This window comes from Ipomoea nil, unplaced genomic scaffold (assembly GCF_001879475.1).
Source record: "Ipomoea nil cultivar Tokyo-kokei standard unplaced genomic scaffold, Asagao_1.1 scaffold3394, whole genome shotgun sequence".
In the NCBI taxonomy this organism is placed as follows: Eukaryota; Viridiplantae; Streptophyta; class Magnoliopsida; order Solanales; family Convolvulaceae; genus Ipomoea; species Ipomoea nil.
The window spans coordinates 1,163,020-1,180,071 of NW_017619822.1; the positions used below are offsets into that span (position 1 = coordinate 1,163,020).

The 17,052-nt window shown below is 39.4% G+C and overlaps 1 long non-coding RNA gene across 1 annotated transcript in view; it reads right to left on the reverse strand.

The window, feature by feature from the left end:
- Positions 1-1,356: 1,356 nt before the first annotated feature.
- Positions 1,357-17,052, reverse strand: part of LOC109171081 — a 28,333-nt gene continuing 12,637 nt past the window's right edge. Inside the window, exons 2-3 of the long non-coding RNA XR_002052532.1 lie at positions 16,752-16,758; positions 1,357-1,369 (exon numbers count right to left, since the gene is read on the reverse strand). This is a non-coding gene — a long non-coding RNA (uncharacterized LOC109171081). The remainder of the gene's footprint in view (positions 1,370-16,751; positions 16,759-17,052) is intronic.

Consider the following 17,052-nt stretch of genomic DNA (forward strand, 5'->3'; position numbering starts at 1 on the left):
AGGATTGGGTTTAGGGGTTGGGTTTATATATGAGGGCCCATGGACTATGGTGGGCCTTTTTCCCTAATTAATCATTATAATTTATTCCTTCTCTTGAGCTATTGATTAATTAATTAAATGGTTTTAGGGGTCGTAACACGGGGTGTTACACGTGCCTTCTTCTTTAGCGGTTTTCGTGCAAGGTGACAACCTTGACTTCCTAAGTTGTAGCCTTGTTTACTTTCTTCTCTTCTTAACCAATGTGATTTTCGAGTTTCCAAACCTTAAAACCTTCACTCTAATATTTTCCCTTGAACCGCATCTGTTCTTCCGAGCCTTCTTTCCCCTGAGTTACCTTTCTCCTTTGTTATCGTTCCTGTTTTGGACCTTTCATCCGAACCGAAAGTTTTGAAGTTTCAAGCGTTTCTTTGTAGAGAGTTGTGGATTGTGTGTTAATGCAAGTGTTAAGTTGGTAGTCTGCATCAAGTTAGCCCAAGAGCTAGGGTGAAAGACATCCTGCTCGTGTTTTGGAGCTGACAGTAGTAGCCTTTGTCTGGAAGTGGCGGATCAAGTTCAAGCGGATGCCGAGATCAATTTGTGCAGTGTGAGTACCTTGCTTCCTTTGGTTGAAGAAGTCAGCGTTGATCAGTTGAAGGCGCTATCCTTGTTCTTCAATCTCGGGTAATCTAGCTTTAGAGTCATCTTGGTGTCAGTTTTAGTTGTAGGTTGTGCCTTAGCTAAGACGTCTAGATCTGGGTAGATCGGTAGTTAGTAATAAGCAGCGAGTTAAGTTTAAGGTAGAATCAGTTTCCCTTCCGCTAAATCTTCTATCTATTACCTTATCTTTCTTTCTTGACATACCTTTGTGAACCCTTAGCCTATTTCTAAGCCTATCAATCTTATCACCTTAATTTGAAACCTTGATTTCTCTAGCTTTGGTTAGTTGGTGGACACCTTTGTGCTTAAAATCTCTTGTTTGCCATTCTTTACCAATCTTGTCACATGTTGTTCAAACCGTTAGCCTTTTGTATAACCTCATTGTGCCCAAGCTTCGGGGATGAAGCTTATTGTTAGGGGGAGAGGATGTGACACTCCGGAAATTTCATTCCCTAAAACCCGAATTAATTCCTTGTGGCTTTACAATTCTTATCCTAATTTCCCTTTGAAATTAGTTGAAGGACCTAGTTGACCAAATTCTTTATCCTTTTAATTTGGTCAATGAGTTGTACCTTGGGTTTCAGCCCTTGTACCCTAGACTTTTTCTTTCTCCTAACTAGTTTGGGGAGGAAGGGGCCCATTTGGTCATTTCACACTATGCTAGCATAAAAACCCTACCCTAACCAAGGAATCCAAATCATTATTCAGGATTCCCTTCTCTCTACATCTCTTTCTTGCCCCCTACTCATCATTCTCTCTAGGAAATCCTAAAGTTGATCTTCACAAGTTCTTCAAGAAATCCCAAGCCAAAATTTCAACTTTCCAACACTACAAGGCTAGGAATGGTAAGATCTATCATCCCCTACATTTTCCTTACAAGATTCCTCCATCTTCTCTCTAAATCTTTTTTCTACCTTGTGGGTTTTGGGAGTTTGTAGAAAATCTAGTGGTAGGTGAAGTGCTAGGTTGATCTAGATGAGTTTTGGTCTTGCTTTGAGGTTGAAGAAGGTGTTCTTGACCTACAAGAGGTAACCCATTCTATACAAAACCTATTTTCACTTGATAAGAATGATTATTAGCTTCTTTGTGATATTCTTTCTGTGTTTGAGTGATTGATGCATGATCTTGTGATAATGCATGTTTAGAGCTTGTATTTAGGGTTCTTTAATTCTATTGTATGGGTTATTCATAGGTTTAAGTCATATCTTTGTTGTGTGGAAGATTTGGGGTTTAGGTTCCTCGGATTTCTCCCGGTCTCACTCAGATTGTCTTTCGGGTCAAAACTTAATATGCAATGTACCAGAGGGTTTAGATTTCTAGAAGTAGGATTAGTTCCTATAAGTTCTATGTAACTTATAAACAAATTAATTAGGAAGATAATTCGATTTTCATGTTCAAGCATTAGATTGTTATTTACATGTTAAACACATAAGAAGTATCAAGGAAGACACACAAATGCACAATGGATCAATAAAACGAGAAGTCAAGAAAACATACCGTACCAGTGGGCACGAGGTGGGCGGTCGACCGCCTGTCAAGTCCCCACAGGAACGTGGCAGTGGGTACGTGGTGGGTGGTCGAACTCCTGCCAAGGCCCCACTGGAACGTGACTGTGAAGAAGGAATCACTTCGGGAAAGTCCCGACACAGATTTAAGTCCAAATAATTCCACACTCATATGAACAATAAAAGAGATTTAAATGCATGGGAAATCTTAAGAAATCACATTATTATGATACTAACAAGGGACACGGGAGACATTCAATGAGATATCATAAGGATCACACACCCTATCCTCCCCATTCTTAACTAAAGCTATGTTCCCACAATTTTCCTTCATGCAAACTTATGTAAGTACTTATCGAGCTATTAGTGGTTTAATTATCAAAGTAATTGGTCGATTATGATTTAGGGAAAATGAGCTATTATATGCCGAATAAAATTTACAAGTTCCAAAATACTTTATCAAATAACGAATATCCAAATAACGCACGTTTGATCAAATAGTTAAGCAATTATTATGCAATGTCTGACTTGGTTTATAAACAAATCAATTAGGAACATAATCCAACTTTCATGTTCAAGCAAATAAACAAGTATGATATTTAAACAAAATCAATTGTTGGTAATCAAAGAGTGATATGCAACAAGGCAGGTAATCGTATGCAAGGATGTCACAACTTTTAGGGCAAGCATAAGGAATGAAGAACAAGTATGTGAGAAAAAGCGATAGACTCTCAATCTCACCACGCGTCCTAAAATCCCTATTTTTAAACACCTAAAGTTTAAGCTTAACATTCTAAAGTTCAAGCCTAATGTCTTAAAGTCTTATCCTAAAGGCATTGTGTTAGGGTCGAACTTAGGCTCTGATACCATCTGTAACACCCCGAAATTTAGAACTTTTCAATCTTATAATATGAAAGCAATTCTATAAATAAATCCCAAATGGTGTATTCTAAACATAAGGTCTGGGTGTTATGCCACATCTGAGCTGGAGAACTCAGATGCACAGGCTATTCTAACTAACTATTCTTTAAACATTGTCATTACATCCTCAGGGCGCGCAGGCCGAAAGGAAAGACTAACTATCTAAGCCGAGGTCCTCTAGCGCGCTCCGGTGGCTAATCATCTGTGCCTGAAAGCCAAATATATCTGTTCAGCGAATGATGTTGGTAACCCACTCCAACGCGTTCAAATACAATATAGGTATATATATATATAGACATAGGAAAACCATTTTGAAGCAGGAAGATATATGCTTAGGAGACTCTAGCTTTAAAACCAGGAATAGACTCGACAAGTAGGGACAAGCACATTCACAGTTATAATCAAACATATAAAGGCATCATCATATATCCTAAGGTCACAAGTTAATTCCATATCATTTATATCATCTTTCAGTCAATATCTTTATCACATAAGCACACTATGGTGGCGCCACGGGACCAATCGCATGCCCCAAACATGAGGGTTACCGCATATAGCGCTAACACGGCCCCGCAGCACCCTACCTCATACCGCAGCATGAAGGAATTGACCGCAGCCAATTGTATAGACCGTCGATAGTTTCAACGGCGGATCACAGCCCTACACACCGCTGACGCGTTCAGTCGGTGGACTGTGATCCTCTTTTGGGGACTGCGACCCTACACACCGCTTAACGAGCTCAATCGGTAGGTCGTAGCTGATCATAGCCCTACACACCGCCTGAGGGATCCATTCGATGGGCTATGATCTTTGGGACTACGACCCTACACACTGCTGGCACACACACTCGGTGGATTGCAGCCGACAATAGCCCTACACACCACCTAATGAACTCATTCGGTGGACTATGGCCTTCCTCGTGGCTAGTAGCCCTACACACCGCCTGACACGTCTAGTCGGTGGACCACAGCACACGAGGCCCATGAGGTGGACCGCATCCTTAGAAGTGAGTCGTTGACTGCAGCCAGGATAATGAACCGCAGTTCATGAGTAACCAGTTTGACCGCAGCCAAGAGTCATGCACATATATCACGTAGCAAGCACATGCAACACACATTAACACATAGGGAGGGGAAAAACGCATAAATAAAACTTATGCGTAGTTATCCACATACTAAGAATGGTCCTAAGGGGTTCATACATCTTCTTCCTAGGCCAACGGGTTACTGATTCAACTAGCATGCAATACACGAGACACTTTTATCCTAAGAATGGTACCCGAAACATCAAACTAGACACATGCACGACAAACGGAGTCCATTGGGACACCACGGGGGTTGGGGAACATCAAACGGAGAAGCCAAAGTCCCAAAGTGGGAAAAATCCAGCGGGTGGGCGGCGGGTGGAGGACCACCTGCCGGCTGCCCGCCGACGATGAACCTCCGGGCAGCGGGTGCCCGGCGAGTAGCCGGCAGTGTTAATTCGGGCAGCGGGTAGGTGGCGGGTCCCCTACCCCCCCACTGACTCCTTTCTCCATACTTGGGTCCCGGGATCTTTTGTGGAACCCGAAACCGTACTTAGACACTTTTAAAGACAAACGACGACATCACGTAGTCAAATAACGGATCAAAATCCAAGAATCACCTTGAACACATCCTAACATAACTTCTAAACATAATCAACACCCGAACATGCGAATTCCCACCCAAATATATCAAGAATATCATAATATAAAATTCCCAATTTAACCTAGGGCTCTAATCATATTTAAATCATCAAAATCATAGTTCATCTTTAATATCAAGAAACATCAAGATTTATCAAGATCATCACACAATCATCAAGATCCCCTTATCATCATCAAGATCACACATAAAATCATCTCATCAATCATCAAGATCATAACATAAATACCATAAGAGATTTTATCAAGACACGAGCATATAGAAGGAGCCCAAAGAAGAAGATTATAGCAAGGAAAATAGGTTTTGTTGAGACATGGGTTACCTCTTAGCCTTAAATAATCCTCCCTTGGCTATTAAGGTTCTTCCCTAAAATTTCCATCTGATCGACCTCCCCAGGCTTGGTGGCGGGGAACCCCTTGGGAATACTTTTTGTGTAATATAACTATGGTGGTAAGGGTTCTAATGCTTTCTAATCCCCTATTTATAGCATCAGGTAACCTAATCATAATCTGAATAGTAAAGGCTTACTTCCTTCATTCCTAGTAGATAAATAGGGCTAGGATTCCTAATTAGAATCTGACTAGTAAAAGGTTTACTCTCTTTATTTCTAATAGGCTTAAGACTCTGGTTTAGGCAAGGGTCCACGATCCATGGTGGACCACATTAATTAATTAAAGGGGATTCTAACCGAATTAAATCCTTTTTAATTATTATTAACGGAATTAATTAAATAATTAATCCGGGATTGAAGGCTATAACACGGGGTGTTACACTTTAAACCTTTCTTTCCCTCAAGAAAGACAAAGCAAAATCAAGCAAACATAAGTGCCAAAAGCAAATCAAAGCAATCATACCCCTCAAATAGCTATGTAAATAAGTCATGCAAAGGGGATCAAAATTCAAGAGACCAAAAACCCAAAAGATCACTCGATTTTTTCAAATGGTACCTCTCAATCAAACTATCAAGCACACAACATAGGACGATTCAATCCTCCTCACTCATGGGAATTCCCAAGATTGCACCAACGAATGGGACCAATGTACATAATACCACTAGGCTTTGCCCCAACTGGCCCCAAAGACCCATTTAAATCAAGGTGAAGGTATGACATGAGCCACTCCTTGCATTTTTTCTTAGCGAGATCTCTCTTTTCTTCTCACCTCTAGAACATCAACTTCAAACAAACTATTGGGATACAAAGCCTTGTATCCTTCATACATTTTTAATGCATTATTTGTGAAGGATACGATAGTTGTTCGGTTCCTACGAGGCGGCCTTACCCTCTTCTTTTCCCTCTCGATTTCAAGGATACCTTAGTCTTTTTTAGCTTTTCAAAATTGACCATTCTACATCTTTACATAATCCATGCCTTTTTTATTGAGAGAAGAGGTCCACACATGCTCACCAAAGAGAAATTCTCTCCTTTTGCCTCATGGCATATCGAAAAAGTTTTCAATTCCATATCATACCACCTTACGTTTACATTTCCTTTCTTGTGTACACTCTCATTTCAAAGGTGCAAAACAAGGTCCACAAGTCAAAGGGATCCATTCTCAAACAAGCACACATGAAATGTAAACCTAAACTGGCCTTGTGCAACCTCACAATGGTTAAAGAGGTAATTCCCAAGAATTTTGAAAAAAAAAAATGAAACTTGTTAACAAACACTTCACAATATATACAAGACAATCATTAAAAGAGTATGAACACCATGAAAAGCACAAAGTGCACTCTTTCCAAACTTTAGAAGGAACATCATCCTCGATGTTCAAGCACACAAGTTTGGGGGTGGGTGTGAGTGGGTCAAATAATGTTTCCCCTTTCCGCACTTTAAAAGTGTGTATGGGGACGAGGATGAGTTAGGGATAGCATGATTGCTCTTTCCACACTTAAAAGTATGAACGGGGCTCAAATAATATATATGGCAAGTTAAGTGATAAGAGAAATAAAGACTCCTTTTTTTGGAGGAATATTTTTTCAGAGTTAGCCCCCTCAACCCGTTCACCTTGTCAATCGATCCCGAACAATCAACCTCAATCAATCTTTTTGCTCAAAACCCGCAAGTCCTTCAACATGGTTAGTGGTGTATCAAGATATTCACAAAGCTAGATGTGACACTTTAATAGAAACAAACAAAATAGTAAAAGAACTACTAGCATAAAAGAGACAGAAGATTTAGCTAATAATTGAAATATTCAACTACGAATTAAAGTGCCAAAAAAGTAAAGAGTTCAAGTAAACTAAAAAAAAAAAAAAAAAAAAAAAAAAGTGCAATGGCGCCTCAAAATGAGTATGCCTAGGTCATCCAACAAAAAAAAAATTCAATCACAAGTCATGCCCCACATCCAAGGGATATGTTCGTTGCAATTTTCTTCTCCAGTCCGGCTTAGCTTACACGAGCATGCAAAACTTGGTACAAAACTAGGCAGTAAGTTGTACCACATTTTTCACGAGCATGCATTAGCTCGTGCATTTTCCTCCAAAAAGTTGAACTGGACAGTGCACAAGCGAGCAACGTGTCGTGCAACCAGTGGCAGATTGTTGCACCACACCCATGCACGAGCATGCACCTGCTCGTGCACAATTACCTTCCATTCGTCTCCTCGTTTGGGCTTCTCCATAAAACTCATGTGGTTCATTTTGAACGAATGACTTGCACACCTATTCAACAAAAATGACAAAAAAATTAGTAAAAATCTTGGGTTGCCTCCCAAGAAGCGCCACGTTTAACGTCTTTAGCCCAGCGCGACCTTCAAAGAACAATCTATGCAAACTTGGACATAGATTAGTCCCTTTTCCCCATCCACCTTTCTTCAAGGTACATCCTCAAATGCCGAGCAATGGGGAACTCGTTTAAGCTCACAACTAGCATATTCTTCTCCAATGGTTGGCAATCATCCACATTGAAGAATATGTTCTCATCTTCATCCTTCTTATTCTTTTCTGCCTTTCCTCTTTCATTTCTTCTTCAAACTCATCTTTTTCATCTTTCTCCTCAAATTTCTCATCTCTTGTCTTTTCCTCAACCCCCTCTTCTTCACTCTCCTTCTCCGCTTCAATGATTTTGTAATGAACTTCTTCAAACAACACATTCTTATTTCCAACGTTATCTTCTTTGTCCTCAATATCTTCTTCAAGTTTTTTTCTTTCTAGGATGTCTCTTTTCAAATCCTCTTCATCATCCACAACTTCATCAATCAACCCAACAACATTCTCAACACAAGCATGATAAGTGCCAAAATGCCTTTGATTATGGCATACTTGTAGGGGCTTAATTGTGTGTATTTGTGCTATCTTGGGTGTATTTGATGGATATTATGCTTAAAATGCTTAAAGTATAAAAGGATGGATAATTGAGGGTGCACTTGCCATTTCAAGGAAATTGGAGCTTAATGAAGGGTAATTTAGTAATTTCAAAGCTGAAAATCGGAGTTCCAGCCAGATGACGTTTCTACGACCACTTGCATGCTCGTCTAGAGTCTCGTGGAGATAATAGTAGAAAGTTCTACATTAGCTTACACGCTCGTGCAAGGTCTTGTGGAGAAATATGCAGAAAGTTGTACTCTAGCTTACACGCTCGTACAAGAGGTTCACGTTGAGACAGGCAGAAAGTTGCACGGGGTGAATCATGCTCGTGCACGTTTCATACAAGCATGAAGTCAAAATCCTGAGCGATAAATGCACGAGGGTCGCCAAACACGTGCAAGAGAAAGTACAATTGCCGGAAGATTAAAGTATACATAGCTTTGTTAGATGAGTTTTAGACATTTTTTGTCACTTTTTTTTCTTCCCTCCACACCTGGCCACTTCTAAACTCTTATACTTCATTTGAAGAGGGAGAACTCTAGGGTTTGAACCACTTGAAAAATTGCTTTGATCTTAGAGAAGTCTTTCTACCTTGAGGAACTTTGATTGTTGGACTTCAATTACGTAAGCTAAGTTGATTTCCTGAATTTTCTTTCATTACACTTTATTCTTACCATTACTCAATCATGATGTGTGTGCTAGATAGAACTATGAGTGGCTAGGTATGTTGGTCCTGAGTAGGGTTAGGAGCGAGTCTAGAGGGGGGGGGGGGGGAGGGGAGGAATAGGCTCGCTGGAATTTTGAAATTGTTTTGCGAATAGCTAAGTCTACCCGAGGGGTAAGCTTAACAATACGTTTAGAGTTTTAATCCACATCGGAAATATTTAGTTAACCCCTTTTGATGTTCTTTTCACGTTAAGTTTGCTTGTTAAAAGTTTAGGTTTGATCTTGATACTATGCAAATAATAAAGTAATAGAGAGAGAGAGAGAGAGAGAGAGAGAGAGAGAGAGAGAGAGAGAGAGAGAGAGAGAGGGAGTTTTTATAGTGGTTCAGCTGTTAACAAAGCCTACTTCACTCTTCTTCACAACACGTGAAGGTTTGCACTAAACCCCTTAGTACAAAAACTACCAAAGTCATTCCTTGTACACAATGCTTAACATGAACTTTGAACCCAGGTTTTTCAACTCATACAGAGTTTACTCATCCACTTTCTACTTCTCCAAGTAGAGTTACAAAGTTTGAAGAAATAAGATTCTTCTTCTCCAACTGGAAATCTTGGCTTGGATGGATCTGGATTCTTCACACTTGAATCAGCACAAGACTCCTTAAACTGGATGTAAACTTTGAAGCTTTTAGTCTCTATTTTATTTCATTGTACGTTGATCGGCAACTTGAGAACTTGTTTACACTTTAAAATTTCAAAAATGATCATCACATTCTTCAGTTGATGAAGAGGGTATTTATAGGCTGGGAGAAAAAAAGTTCCATTGGAGAGAAAAACTATTTTCAAACAGCCTATGGATCAACGGGTAGTGACCAGCGGGTAATCCAGAGGGTACGTAGGTGAGTTGTCATATTTTCTAATCGTTAATTCCTTAAAGTGCGCTAAACATTTCTTTTTATTCTACACAAAAGGATAGGCATTTAATGGGAAATCGACCTTGGGATATGTTCCTATGACTCACTTTGCCTTATGACATATTTACTTCACCTTTTTAAGGTTTCGGACTATTGCGCTTAGAGAATGTTTTGAGCAGTACTATCGAGTGGTTAACTAGGTTAACGCCTCGAGCCTTAGGTCCTCTCGGATACGATGTTTGACTTTACCAAGTGTCCCTCAACTCCTCGAATGATTTTTCTTATCACTCGGTCTTGATACAAGGGGCAGACCCTTCCATCATTCGGTCTTTGTAGCCTCTCTGTCTTCATAGTCTTTGCTCTTCGAATCTTCATCTTCGTCTTCAGTCTTCAATCTCGGACTAAGGATAACCACTCTTGTAACACCAAATTAATTAATTATTTAATTACTTACCCTTAAAAGAGAATTAAATCCCCTTAATTAATTAGGAAGGGTCCACCATAGACCATGGACCCTTATCCCTAAACCAAACCCTCAGTCCTATAAGGAATAGAATTAGTAAATCCCTACCATTCAGACCCTAATTAGGACTCTTAGATATATATATATAAGGACATAGGAGGCACCTAGAATTCACACCACAATAGATTCCACCACACAAGAATTCCCCTATCACCAAACGTAGGAGAAATCAAGAAGAGGAGATCTTAGAAAAAGAACCTTAATAGCCAAGGATTCTAATTAAGGCTAAGAGGTAACCCATGTCTCAACAAAACCTATTTTCCTTGCTATAATCTTCTTCTTTGGCTCCTTGATATGCAATTCTATACCCGTGTCTTGATAAGGCTTTTATGATGATTGTGATATGATCTTGATGTTTATGAGATGATCTTATGTGTTGATCTTGATGATCTTGATGAGGATCTTGATAATTGTGTGTTGATCTTGATAATCTTGATGTTCTTGATTTTAAAGATAAAGTTATGATCTTGTGCTTTAAATATGATTAGAGCCCTAGGTTAAATCGTGGATTTTATATTGTGATATTCTTGGTATATTTGGATGGGATTTTGCATGTTCGGGTGTTGATTACGTATAGAAGTCATGTTAGGATGTATTTAATGTGATTCTTGGTTTTAATCCATTACTTGGTGTTTAAATATGTCGTCGTTCGTGTTTAAATATGTCTAGACATGGTTTTGGGTTCCACGAAAGATCCCGGGGCCAAATTATTACAAAAGAGTCAGTGGGGGGTAGGGGAACCCGCCACCAACCCGCTGCCCCAAGTAGGGCCGCCGGCAGCGGGCAGGCGACTACCCGCCGGGCACCCGCTGCCCATTGTGGCGCCGCCGGCTGGTGGTCCTCCACCCGCCGGCCACCCGCTGGTTTTCCCAGTGTGGATTGGTGGTTTTCCCCGTTTGATGTTTCCCCGTGTCCCGTGGTGTCCCATCGGGCCCCGTTTGTTGTGCCTGAGTCTAGTTTGATGTTTCGGGTACCATTCGTAGGATAAAAGAGTCTTAGGTATTGCATGCTAGTTGAATTGGTATCTCGTTGGCCTAGGTGAAAGATGTATGCACCCCTTAGGCTTATTCCTAGTATGTGGTTGACCACGCATAAGTTTTATTTATACGTTTCCCCCCTCCCTATATGCTAATGTGGGTTGCATGTGCTTTCTATGTGTTATGTGTGCATGATACCCCAATAGGTTGCGATCAATTGGCTATACAGGCAGTTGGATGGATTGAGAACCATCGGCTGTTAACCAGGCCGGTTGCGATCGGTCAGGTATATAAATATATATATATGGCTGCGGTCAACCATTTGGTTGCGATCAAATGTTATAAATGAGCTGCGGTTCATAATCTAGTTTCGATCAGAAATACACACTTTTCGGGCTGTGGTCCACCGTTTGGTTGCGATCAAACGTTATGATGAGCTGCGGTTCATCGGTTGGTTGTGAACCCCTTCGTGCTGCGGTACGAGGCAGGGTGCTTCGGGGCCGTGTTAGCGCTATATGCGCTGACCCTCATGTATGGGCATGCGATTGGTCCTGCGGCACCACCAAATTGTGCTTATGTGTTGAGATAATGATTGAATACTGATATGTTGATATGGAATAAACTTGTGACCTTAGGGTGTACGCTAGTATCTTTATATGCATGATTATAACTGACAAATGTGCTTGTACCTACTTGTCGAGTTTATTCTCAGTTTTAAACTAGAGTCTCCTAAGTATACATATCTTCCGGCTTATATATATATATATATATATATATATATATATATATATATATATATATATATATATATATACCTATATTGTATTTTAACGCGTTGGAGTGGGTTACCAGCGTTATTCGCTGAACAGATATATTTGGCTTTCAGGCACAGATGAGTAGGTCCGGAGCGCGCTAGAGGACCGAGGTTTAGTTAGCTAGTTTCTCTTTCGGCCTGCGTGCCATGATAATGTATTGACATTGTTTTGAGGATGTTTAGATAGTCTAGCCTGTGCATCTGAGTTCTCCAGCTCAAATGTGGCATAGCACCCCAAACTCTTATGTTTAGTATGCTCTATTTTGAGATTTAAATGATAGTATTACCTTTATTTCATAGGTATTCAAGGTTTTAAATTTCAGGGGTGTTACAACTCTGGTTATTCTTCTTCTCTGTCAGTCAAAGATAACCATTCGGGTTAGTCTTAGACTCGGTGTCTTGACTAGTTGAGAGTTAACCACTCGAGTTACTCTACGAATCTGTGTAATGACTGTCTCCTCCAGTATCCATTTGGATGAACACAGTTTGACTACTGTAGATACCATTCATTATGATTCGAATGTTGAGCAGGATAAACTAAGTCTAGAAATAAAAAGAATTGGGGGTCTAGACTCCTAAGTTTGGTATCATCAAAATCTAATACAAAATGTTCCTAACAAGGTACATTAGGGAATTGGATTGGTTTACCTTGCCAGAAGCATGAATGAACTTTAATTGTAATTAGGAGGGTCAAATTGTGTCTTGATGGATAAGTATTCTGTTGGAAAATGGAGCTGGGGACAAGGTGTTCGATGAAATATCTTGAATGGTTAAAGTTACTACAAAAGTAGAACTCGAACCATTTGATAGGCCGATGACCGGAATGGCTTTGGCACTTGACAAACGTCTTCAAAGAATCACGATTCAAGCACTCTGTGACTTCCACAAATGACTCTTCATGGCCTTTGAGTAAGGGAAACTTATCCTATCGCCTCCATTTCTTTACTCATATTACTTGCTTACTTTCTATCATTTCTTGCTTACTTCAACGGCCTTTGTGTCCTCTTGGTACTTGCTACTTGATGCCATTTCTCTTAACGCTAAAATCTAGCTTCATGATGCTTCTTCACACTTGTGCTTAGCCCCATGCTATTCACTCCCTTGTGCCATCCTTAGAGAACAACATCCCGTGGAATCCACATTCATCAACTTTCTTTCCATATACCATTTGTCAAAATGGCGTCATTGCCGGGGACGGTAAATGGTGTTTATTAGTGTGCTGGCTTGGTTAACATGAGGTTGATTCTATACTTTGCATGCACTTTTACATTCTTGTATTTACTTTAAGTGTTCTTTTACTTTATTGTTTTGCAATTTACTTTTGATAATCTCTTGCTTACAAGCAACTACTTCTAGTTGCAACCCCTTGTCTTGATTTGGTTTTGTAGGTTTGATCTATAAGGATGTATCCAAAGTATCAATGTAACTATGATGATGCACCTTCTTATGAGCACTACTCACATCACAAAGAGGAATTACATAGACCACTCCGACCTTACAACCAATAAGACCAACCTTACAACTCTTACCCCACCTACTACTCTCCTTTACCCTCATATCATTATGATAATGAGTACCCAAGATACCTACCTTGTTCACATTCACCACATCAACTAGAAAGAGTCTACTCTACTAAATCACAAGCCACAAGATACCATCACCATTATCCTTATGAGTATCCAAGTGATTATATATGCCCACAAGAGTGGAAAGAAAACCGTTAATGGAAACCATCAGGTCAATATTGCCTACCAAATCCATTATGGAATTTTGAAGAACAAGATATTCAAGAGTCTTGTAAAGATGCTAAATGGGAGAGGGAAACCAACACTACCCCTTATAGACCATCGTACATGGTTAGAAGGGAAATTCTAGGTAGAGAAGATGATGGTCCAATAGAGACATTTGAGGAGAGAACCTTGAAATTCATGCAAGATCTTAAGCATGACTTGGCAAGTTTTAAACAAGAGCGGAGGAAGGATTTTCATAAGGAGATTGCCACATTGAGAAGTGAAACACAAGCATTCGTCAAAGATTTGGAAGAGAGAATTTCCAAAACCAAGAAGGAAGTTCTAGAGAAATCACAAGAAAAAGCTCAAGCCATCACATTGAGAAGCGGGAGAGCACTTCCGAACTCAAGGAAAGATAATGGTCTTGTTCAAATAAACACCATTCCACAAGTATCACCACAAGGCAATTCATTCAAATCGACATAAGCACAATTGTCATCATGAGATATGCAATTAATTTCACAACCAAACTCACTATCAAGCAGGCAACCATTGATATTCTCCACATCACAATCAATTTCACATTCATTCCCCTAACAAGATAATCCATGGAAATCAAAACCTCCATATTCATATTTCTTGTTCTTTTCAATTGCACCAATAATATCACATTTATCAATAAAGTTAGTGCACTTACGAAGATCCACACAAGATATGGAATCATTCCCTCCTACATGCTCCTTGTCACAATTTGTATCGTCATTAACACCATCATGCACACCCACATCCTCACTATCTTCCTTGTCATACCCATCTACCTCTTTATCATTCACACATTCACCTTGATCTCCACATTCCTCCTCACCATCCTTCAATTCTGTCACATTCATCCTATCTTGATTTTCCCCTTCTTGAGGTTGCAACTCTTCATTCACTGAGGCATCTTCTTCAATTGCCATTGGCTCCTCAACTACCTCCATGTGGCCTTTTTCATCATTTTCAAGGAAACTTTGAAGGTGTTGTTTTACGGTTATGCATATAGTTCCATGATTGGCCCTTGGTGTTACTCTAATGCCCTTATCCATGGTATCCTTGGGTACAATGATGATTCCCAAACGTTTAGCCAACACCCAAGTTTCTTCACTCAATCTGTATTGTCCTTGAGGTTTAGCATAACACATTTGATCAACTTCATTTCACTCACGGTACATGTACCCCATACATTCATCCAAAAAAAATCCCTTTACATTCCGTGCAATATGAGTACTTTGGGCATTGATGTCTATAGTGAGGTTCTCTACAAGCATGACAAATTACTTGTAAATTCATATCCTCAAACATATGTTAGCCAATGGTTTTGTAGAGATCATTTGGATCTCTTGGTTTAGGTTTCAACTAATGTTCATACATGTGCACAGCAATGGATTTCTTTTTGGGTGGAGGTGTGTTTTGAGAGTAGATTTTGGAGAGTAGGCTCGGGATGAGTAAAGATCATAGGATTGAACATTAGTGTATCCTCTTTGTGGAAGGTAATCCTCGTCATCTTCATAGTGGTTAGAGTAGTATGATTGAGATTTGTAGCTTCTTCTTAGTGGTGGAAAGTGTTATTGGTGAGAGTTACTCCTTCTATTCCCTTGGTACTCATAGGAATAGTCTTCTTAATCATGGTAAACCTCTTGATGATTATCCTAGTAACATCACAGTGCTTGGTATTCACTTGGATGATCATAATGGAAGTCTCGTTGTTGTGGTTGGGCCCTTTTTGAATGCTCATAGTCATAATCATAGTAGGACTCGTTGTTGCTTTTCGGTGGGTCATCATAGGCATCTCTTCTTCGGGGTGGTGAGACTCTCCTTAGATGCTCATAGTCATTATATACCATCTCTTGATAATCATGTTGAGCCCATAGTGGTGGTAGACCTCTTGGTTGATATTCATCTTGTGGAGCTCTATCTTATTAGGGAGGGTGAGTCATAGCCCTCATAGTTTCCATAGCAGCCATAAGGATTGAAAATTTTAGCATTATAGCATCCCCTTTGTGGCTCATAGACTCCTTGGTACTCATAGTGATCCTCTTGTTGAAACCTTTCCTTAAAATAAATCATAAAGGATCAGCTACAATTACAACAAACACAAGAGAAGTTTTTTTTTTTTGCAACTAAAAGTAGTTGCAAGTGAGCTAGGAGTCTAGTGCCCTAGTGGTAGCAATACCAACTAACAAAATCACAAAAAAAAAAAAAAAAAAAAAATTGAATTTGCAAACACAAACAAGTAAAAAAAATTACTTCGCAAAAGCAAAAGTCAAAGTAAAGTAAAAGAAGTGACCCAGTCTACCTGTCTAGTACGCTAGCTCATGTCAACTCAATGTAAATACACTACTCAAAACGGGTTGCCATCCCCGGTAGTGGAGCCATTTGAAAAGTTGTAATAATGTAGTGGTCAGGTGATTGTGTGAGATGGAATCCTCACACGAGATATCGTCCTTAGGGAATGGGCAATTGGAATCAACCAACGCGTAGCTAAGCACAAGGGTGTAGGAGCGCTAGGAAGTTAAGTCTCAAAGATTGGTGAGAAAGCATTGGAAAGTAACAAAGCAAAGTAATGAAAAGTAAATGAGCAATTGTATCGTAAACAAGAAAATCGACAACTTTGATTGATTTTTAGTTTTCTCCTAGGCCGTAGAACGCACACACTCCTTGAAACATTATTTTAACTTGAAAATGTTTGAACTTATACTTCGTGCATCTGGTACAATCTGAAAATATATGAAATAGGCTTTGAGTACGTTTTTATGGCTCCATAGTACTCAGTATAAACTTAAAATTTTCTTCAAGACTCTTTAAATAATACCCGGTGTAAGAGACACTAATATTTATTGTAGACTTTCTCTATTTTATTTTGGAAAATCTACTTTTTTTTTCAATGCAATTTGTAGTTTGAGCTTTTATTTATAAACTTATTATTTCAATATTTTATTTTTACTTACGAAATGAAATTTAAATATTGAATAGCAATTACTATAAATTTACACATTTTAGGGGCCAAAATTTTGGGAGTTTGGATCCTCACCAACCCCTACCCTCCACCCCTATATACATACACGCATCCAGATAGATTGATTCATATTGTCAAATAATTCCCTCATGTTAAAATGAAAATTTCCACATTATGAGAATTCGGTCCATATTGAAACAACACACATGTATTTGACTTGCGAGTAATTATTGTAACATGCCCAATTATTTTTGCTTAGTGGTTTGCATTGCAAATGTTGTACAATTTTCAACCTTCATGGCTAAGCGTGGCACCATTTCTTTTCATTACAAAACATCAAAGTCATTACCTTTTTGTTTTCTTTAATATAGAAGGAAGAA